The sequence below is a fragment of the Nicotiana attenuata genome, chromosome 5 (genome assembly GCF_001879085.1).
Source record: "Nicotiana attenuata strain UT chromosome 5, NIATTr2, whole genome shotgun sequence".
Taxonomy (NCBI): Eukaryota; Viridiplantae; Streptophyta; class Magnoliopsida; order Solanales; family Solanaceae; genus Nicotiana; species Nicotiana attenuata.
Genome location: NC_031993.1, coordinates 1,941,016 through 1,950,215, shown reverse-complemented (window position 1 = coordinate 1,950,215; position 9,200 = coordinate 1,941,016). Strand labels below are relative to the sequence as shown.

The 9,200-nt window shown below is 29.9% G+C and overlaps 1 pseudogene; it reads right to left on the bottom strand.

Moving 5' to 3' along the window:
• LOC109226248 overlaps positions 1-4,754 on the bottom strand; it is a 21,587-nt pseudogene extending 16,833 nt beyond the window's left edge.

Sequence of the window (9,200 nt, the reverse complement as noted above, 5' to 3'; positions counted from 1 at the left end):
CTAACAATCCCGAAGAATTTAAATTGCTTAAAGCATATAGAATTCTTGATCTTGAATACTACTTCCTCATGCAATTTGTCACATTTATCTTGCTATAACTATGAGCATGATAAATGATAGCAAGTTTTCACCCTATGTGAAATATTGAATGATGATTCCAACAAAATCATAATGAAGACAATACATCTATCAGGATGGATGATTCAAGTTGAAACAAATCGTCTGAAGTTAATATGGCTGATATTGTTTATCAAATATCTATCAACGATCTTTTGAAGATGGTGCACAAGATTGGAATGCAAATGCTTAAGGATGTGAATTGATGCTCTCATCAGGGGAGTGTTTGTACTCTTTTTCCCTTACAAGGTTTTGTCCCACTGGGTTTTCTTGCAAGGTTTTTAACGAAGCAACCAAAAAGCGTATTGTTAGATATGTGTACTCTTTTTCCTTCTCTAGAATTTTTTTCCCACTGGATTTTATTTTAAGTTAAGGTTTTAACGAGGCACATTATCTGTTGAATAGACATCAAGGGGAGTGTTATAAATAGAATTGTATTTATGGTGAATGTCTATATTAGAGAGATTCTAGGGTTCATTGCTTGGTGGCTAAGTCACCCTCTCCTATAAATAGAGGGTTCTATTCCATTGTAATTCATCCCAAATCAATAAAAAGAATTCTCTCTCCCTACTTTTCTCTGCAATACTATTCTTTTCTTTTATTGTTTCATAACAGTAACTTTAATTCTATATTTGACTATTTTAGTTATATATATATATATATATATATATATATATATATAATAATATAATATTATATATATATATATATATACAAAATTTGAATTAAAAGATAATTTTAAATTTATATATAAAGTTCTAAAATTCGAATTTAAATTAAAAATTAAATTTATCTTTTTATCATGTTATCATACTTAATTCGGTTAATGATCATATGCAATCATGTTAGGATCTTGTTTATTTTTTCTAATTATTTAAATACTACTTCGCCTCTAGCAAAAAAAAAAAAAAATTACTCCATATAACTATAAAACTCTTTCACATTTAAAATCCTATAAGTATAGTTCTTTGAAACACTGTAGCTAGATTTCAATAAAATAAAATTCTTTTAAATAATGTAATATATAGGTACACGTCTATGTTTATCTAAATAACAAAAAAAGAGTTTACAAAAAAATAAAAGTTTACTTACAATATATAATAAAGTAACATACATGCTGGAGAAAGAAAACATCACAAAATCAGTCAATATTAAAAAAAAAGTGTTTCTTTTTTTTTCTTGAAGAATATTATATTGAAGAGTCAATTTGCATAAATGGACATCAAACAAAATAACAAAATTTTGGCTATACAATTTCTGTCATTAATTTCAATTTAGCACATTCAAGGAATTGAAGGATATAAGCTGAAACCCCTTCATTTAGCTGTAGTCAAGCCAATATTGCAAGGGTATAATATTTTTTTCGTTGAAGAATATTAGTTTTGAATCATTAGATTTATGTGAAAGTTTTTTTTTCAAACTCAACAAGAGAGAAATTTTGTTTCTAATTGATAGTTTCTATTAGCGACTTTTAGGTGTAACAAAGAGTATATATAAAGAAAAAATTGGTATGACGTGAAATATTTTTTTAAAAATGTAAACACATTATTTCGGAAAAACTCTTTACTTTTTTTAATTCAAAAATAATGAAAAGATAAGATATTTTTGGACATTAGTGGAGAGTTTTAAAATTATTATAATAAGAAGTTATATCATGGATAAAACTCAAAAAAGCGAAATCTTATGGAATATTTACATAATATCAGGGCCATATTTATTGTTTACTTTTTATAGCTAATATAAATAATGATTATTTACCGACAACACTGATTTATACACATATTATATATGGTTATATATAAATTACACATCATTCAATTTTCTTAATTTAAGTGGTCGGTGAGCACCTATTTAAGCTGATTAGATAAAACCAAAAGAAAAATATGAAATAATTTCAACCAAAAGACTAAAATATAATTAAAGTTCATATTTAGATAATTTTTATTAAAACTCAACCTTTATAGTGAAATAAATTAAATTTTTTGTAACAAAAGAAATAATGACATAAAAAATAAGATAAAAGAAATAAATATTGAAAAAAATGTTAGAAAGAAGATCTAAAAACGAGAAATAAAAGATGAAAACAAATTTCTTTTTATGTTTCATCTTTGTTGAGTATAAAAATTTTGAAAGTTAATCTCATCGATTTCAAATATTTTCTTTTCAACTCAAATACATAGATTATAAGATAAGGATATCTTAGAATATTTTTTTAATTTACATTATGTGTCGTTTTAAAAAATCAATATTACTAACAAACTGATATGATATTCGAATTTGAATTGGAATGCAATTTGAGTAGTTTGCATTGAGGTTAAGCCAAGTATGGTGTCGAAAAATAAACTACTTGACAATTTTAAGACAATATATGCAATATTTTATAATAATAGTCAACTAATTTAACATTTAATGATTCAAAGAACAAATTTTTTGTATATATAGGGTATTAAAAATTCAAATTCTGGGCTAGAGATATCGATAAACTTAAAGTGGAGTCATACTGAAATAAATCCGGCCAAAGAATCATTTAAATTATAGCCGATTAAAGTAAATTTTAAATTAAGGATAATATCTTCACTTGCATCATTATAAAGATATATATATATATTATATATATATATATATATATATATATATATATAATATATATATATATATGTATAAAGTTTTAGAAATTGAAAATTCCAAAAAAGAAATTAATTTTTGAAAGATAAAAATTCATACCAAATAAGAGTTCAAGTCGTAGTATAAGAGTCACATCATAATCAAAGAATCGCTTATATCGTGTCAACCTTTGTGCTTTGCCATAAATATGAGTTATTATTTCATTTTGTGGTTATTTTTAGGTTCCAATGACACCTATGAGAATAGTGCAAAAATAAAATTATTACTACGAGAATTAAGAAAATGTTAGTCTTTTTTCATGTAGTGTTTCTTAATTAATATCTGACGATTATCTATAATTATTTTGGAAGGTTTAAATTTTATGGTTATTTACATATAATTCAAATAACTCAGATATTTAACATGGTTAATGTCAAATATCAAAATGGAGTAAAAATATTCACTAGCTAAAAGAATTTTTTATATTTTTAGATAGCCAACTAAAATGAGTTTTGAATTAAGAATAATATTTTCAATTACATTATTATAAAAATAATATTTTAGAAACTGAAATTTTAAGAAAGAAATAGTTTCTAAGAGATATCAACATACCAAATAAGAGTATAAGTAGTAGTAAAAGAGTTAAGTCTTATCCAAAGAGTCATTCATTGTCTCAACATTTGATTGTTTTGCCATAAATATGAGTTATTATTTTGCTTCCTGACTATTTTTAGGATCCAATGACCCCGGGCAAAAATGGTATTAAAAAAAAATAGAAGAAATGGTTAATTTTTTTTCATGTAGTTAATATCCAATGATTATCAATATTTACTGAACAAGTGTAAATTTTAAGATTATTTACATACAATCCAAATAACTTAAATATTTGACATGATTGGTGTTCGCGCATCCGCGCGGGTACTAATACTAGTATAGTTATATGTACATGATCTTAAAAGGTGACAAAATAGAAAATTTTCACAATTATTACGTTGACTCAGTGTTCTAAAGATGGAAACTAAAAAGAGAAAAATAAATCAAAGCTTCCATATTATGCTGACTCGGTGTTCTAAAGATAGAAACAAATAAGTGAAAATAAAGAAAAACATCCACGTCAGATTAATATTAAATTTTCATATTCTTTTGGTGCAACAAGGTGGATTCTAGGCAGGATAAATACTTACTCCCATAAAATATTTATATCAAACTAAATAATAGATAAATAACAAGTGTTTTGGATTTATTATTTTGGTGTAATTGTGTAAACACCAGGTGTTGAAATTGAAATTGAAATTAGTTGAGTAATTATGTATGAGCATAAACATCCAAGTGAAAGTTAAAGATCTATGAGATGAAGTTGAAAATTAGTAAGACTTCAGTTTCTTAATTCTTAACTCAAAACTTCATCACTATACTTCAATTTTGCAATTACCATTTCTTGTTTACGTCGAATCTTTTCTTGTTTACGTCGAATATTTTCTTGTTATGGTATACTCTTCGCTATTAACAAAGCGGAAAAAGGTACCCGATGCACAAGGCGTCCCGCGTTCACGTTGGATTCCATAGTTTGAACTCGTGACCTATAGGTCATAAGTTCATGCAGGGTCCAGGAAACGGCCACACTCCATCGTTCGAATTGTGACCTATATATCCCAGGGAGGCAACTTTATTGTCGTTCCAAGGTTCACCTTCTTATTAACAAGGCGAAAAGAGCCAAGAAAAGAACAAAAAAGGAAAAACAAAAGGTGAAATGAAACAAAGAAAATTAAAGATCAAATAGAGAACCTGTTCCAACTTGATGAAGAGTTTCAGGAACTTCAACTTCTAAAGCTACCACATGATCATCATTATACCTCTGTGAAATTGAAGGAGGAGAAATAATTGCTACCTCGTCCCTGTTTTTATCTTCTCCCATTTTCACACTGATTTTACTTTCTTTGAACAGCTAAATTTTCAATGAAAAAACTCAAAAATACAGTTCAAATATTGGTGGATATGAATGTGAGGAGAATGGCTGAGTGATACCCTCTGCACGTAAAATTCATGAGGTAAGCATTTAAAGTATGAGTTGATCTATATAATTATTGGTGGTTGGAAGGGACTGTCGACAAATTCTAGTTCCTACTATAAATATATACTCCCGCTGCCCATGTTGAATAATTTGGATTTCAGGAGTCAAATTTCTTAATTTTAAATGTGAATTCGGACATAAATTTTTTTAGTTTTTTCTTTAAAAATAAAATTTACATATTTAAAAACAATGTAAAAAGTACCTGAAGGATTGCGTATAGGTGTTCGTAACACGCAGCGGAAGACAATAACAATCCTAGGTAGATCTTTTCGTGTTTAAAATTTATTTACATGTCAAAGATCGGATCTGAGAAGTACCTGGTGAAGAGACTCTCGTTTCAGAATTTTCTTCGATAGTGCGAAGACTCTATGCGTATCCACATCGAGACCGATCCTTGCTATCAACGAAACCCGCGAACAAATTGAATGAAATATTGTGTTGAAATTTTTCTCAAAAATCTCAACTCAACGGTAGAAAAACAAGAAGCATTTTTCTTGTAATTGTATTTTCTCTCTTGACTTTGTATTGCACTCTCACTTTCACAAAGTGGGTTTTCTTCTCAAGACTTAATAATGTGGCAAATTTTCTCCATCACCCTTTATATAGCATCAACTACAAACCCTTTTCCTATTTGATTGAGGTAATGATTTACGTAGGGTAAAAGTTTATTCCAAAATAAACTTTATGGAATTTTGTATGAAAATTCGCAATCCCATTCTCAACCGGTAACGTGACTGCCGAGAATCATCGACTTTCCATGAAGTCCAATTCAAAACAATGGAATTTTCCTATTGTAAACAAGAAAACACGTTTGAGTTGTCAGACGTCCTTTTTATGGACTTTTAATTTCCATGTTTAATGAAATGGTAGGAAATTCTTTATGGAATTTCATGTCCAATTCAATATTGGATTGTAAGAATAAATTAATATTAAATATATAACCTTTATATATAAATATTAATTACGAGTAGCGAATATATATCACATATATATTTCAACCAAGAGATATAATTTAATTTTCTATTCCAAATAGAAAACTTCAATTTGTTCACAATATTAATTATATCCTCTGTGCTAGCAAAGAACATAATAATATTTCATTTGAACTAATAACTAAATTATTTGACTAATTAAATTCTTTAATTTAATTAACAAATAATAAAGTAATTAATCCTTTAGCAAAGACCAGAACACTCGTTAGTGTGCGACCCCATAGGTTCAATACTAAGCCGGTAGTAAATTGATCACATCAATATACTAATCAAAGGTGGCGTCTAGCAACACTCCTTAACGACCGGATAGCATGAAGTATACAATCTACTCTCAAGAACCCGTAGAAGAATATGTAGTAATTCCTTCTGTCCTTATAGCTCTGGGTCACCCTAGGATATGGTTCAACTATCAAATCCTAATAGGCGACCAATTATGTGTTCATGTCAAATATAATCGACCATTGAATGACCTAAGAAACACTTTTATTCTTTCAATCAATTGCCCTGGCAAAGGTCTTAGTTTGGTCGTTTATAATTCATGACAACATGGAGCTTAAACTCATCACCAAAAGTTGACAGATCCCATCTTGATCAATCACTAACTCTACAAGTATTTAATCGTACCTAATATCCTTTCAACTATCGCCCTAGGGCCATATGTGTCTAGTATCAAAGCACAATAAATAACTTTTCAATTACTATGACGATCTCAGGTCAAAGGAAATTTTTACATCACATTCTTCAAGAGAATATCCTATTGACAGTTTAATGTAATTCTAACCACTAAGAATTATCCAATGAGTCGGTTCAATGATCATATCTATATATGCATCATCTATTTATGTGATTTAGTTAATGAGATCAACTAATCTTTATCCCATAAAGACAATCACATAAATATTGATCTAAACGGATTACTATTGTCCAAATTAATAATCATACGATCAAGAACAAATTTAGATTAAATTATAAGAAACTTCACTCTCATTATCATGATCTCCATCACAATGTCAAGTCTCAAAATTTAACCAAGGACCTTATCAAATTAATCAAGCAATTAATAATAACTATGATAAAAGAATATCAGATGCCATATATTTTATATCAAATAAAGTTCAGAAAAATATGTTCAAATCATCAAATATGAGATTGGATCTAGGGCATATCTACTATATCCCTAACAATCTCCCACTTGCACTAGAACCAATCGCTCTTGCACTTCATTCCCAATTTTCACTTGTGCTTGGCAAACTCCTTTGCTCCAAGTGCTTTAGTGAATGGATTTGCAACATTTTCCTTTTCATCAACCTTTTGATTCTCGACGTCTCCACGTTCAATAATTTCTCTTATCAAGTAATACCTTCGCAGAACATGTTTGATTTTTGGTGTGATCTTGGTTCTTTTGCTTGAGCAATGGCTCCAGTGTTGTCACATAACAATGGAACCGCACCTTCTATTGAAAGAACCACACCAAGTACAATTAAGAACTTTTTCATCCATACAGCTTCCTTAGTAGCTTTACTAGCTGCTATATAATCTGCTTCAGTCACTAAATCAGCTACTATAGCTTCTTTGGAACTTTTCCAACTCACTGCACCACCATTTAAGGTGAATACATAACCAGAAATAGATTTGCTATCATCTCTATCTGAAGAGAAACTTGCATAGTATAACTTTCAAGTTTCAATTCAGAATCTCCATAAATGAGGAATTGGTCTTTAGTCCTTCTTAAGTACTTAAGAATGGTCTTCACCACCTTCCAACGTTCCTCACCAGGATTTGCCTGATATCGGCTAGTGACTCCAAGTGCATAAGCCATATCAGGACGTCTACATGTCATGGTATACATGATAGCTCCCACTGCACTAGCGTATGGGATCCTACTCATGCGTTCTCTTTGTTCAGATGTTTTAGGAAAATCCTCCCTACTTAGAGTAATTCCAATGCCTATCGGTAGATAGCCTATTTTGGAATTATCCATGTTATACCTTTTCAAAATGGTATCAATGTACAAAGATTGGAAAGCCCAAGCAGCTTCCTATATCTATCTCTATAGATCTTTATTCCCAATATATAAGCTACTTCTCCCAAGCCTTTCATGGAGAATTGTTCAGATAGCCAAATATTGGTACGTTGCAATGCTAGTATATCATTCCCTATGAGCAATATCTCATCAACTTACACTACTAAGAATATAATTGTGCTTCCACTAACCTTTTTGTACATACAAGGTTCTTTTTCGCATCTAACAAATTTGAACCTTTCAATTGTCTTGTTAAAGCGAATATTCCACTATAGGTTTTATATCCTTTGAAGTTTCAACTAAAGTCCATACTTTATTTTCCTTCATGGATTCCATTTCAGATTTCATGGCTTTTTGCCATTTCTTATAGTTAGAACCTTGTATCACCTCTTCATAGGTCTTAGGGCCATCATCATTATGATCAACCTCATTTGATACATCAGCTTATACCATTAGATTCAATCTAGTTGGTACTTGACATTCTTGTGTAGACCCTCTAAGAGAATCTTGTACAACTTGCACACCTTGTGTTTGATTTGGTTGTTGTTCAATTTGGAATGGAACTGGTTCATTAACATGTTCTTGAACTACATTTAGTTCTTGAACTTCAACCGTTGAAGATGATAACTTCTTTGTCAACTTCAAAACATCCAATATAGATTCTTTAACTTGTGTCTCGTGATCTTTATTTTGTGTTGATTCATTAGTTTCTTGAACTTAATCAAGTTTTATTTCTCCACTATAATTTCCTTCCAAAAGAAATTCCCTTTCCAAAAGGGTTGCTCCTCTGGCCACAAACACTTTATGGTCAGAAGGGTGATAGAAATAATATCCCATTATTTCTTTGGTATACCCAATGAACCTACACTTATCAGATCTTGAGTCAAGTTTATCAGACGGCATTCTCTTAACATAAGCTGGACAACCCCAAACTTTAATATGTTTAAGGTTAGGCTTACTTCCTTTCCATATCTCATATGGTGTTGTAGAGACTGACTTGGTGGGAACTTTATTAAGTAAGTATGTTGCTGCTTCTAAAGCATATCCCCATAAATTTATTGGAAGATCAGTGAACCCTATCATAGATCTCACCATATCTAATAAGGTTCGATTTCTCCTTTCAGACACACCATTGTGTTGTGGTGTTCCTGGAGGTGTCCACTGTGAGAGAATCCCATTCTCTTTGAGATACCTAGTAAAATCTTCACTAAGATATTCTCCACCTCTATCAGACCTTAGTATTTTAATACTTTTATCGGTCTGTTTCTCAACTTCACTACGGAACATTTTGAACATTTCAAAGACTCAGATTTATGTTTCATAAGCTACACAAATCCATATCTTGACATATCATCAGTGAAGGTGATGAAGTAAGAATATCCACCTCTCGCTT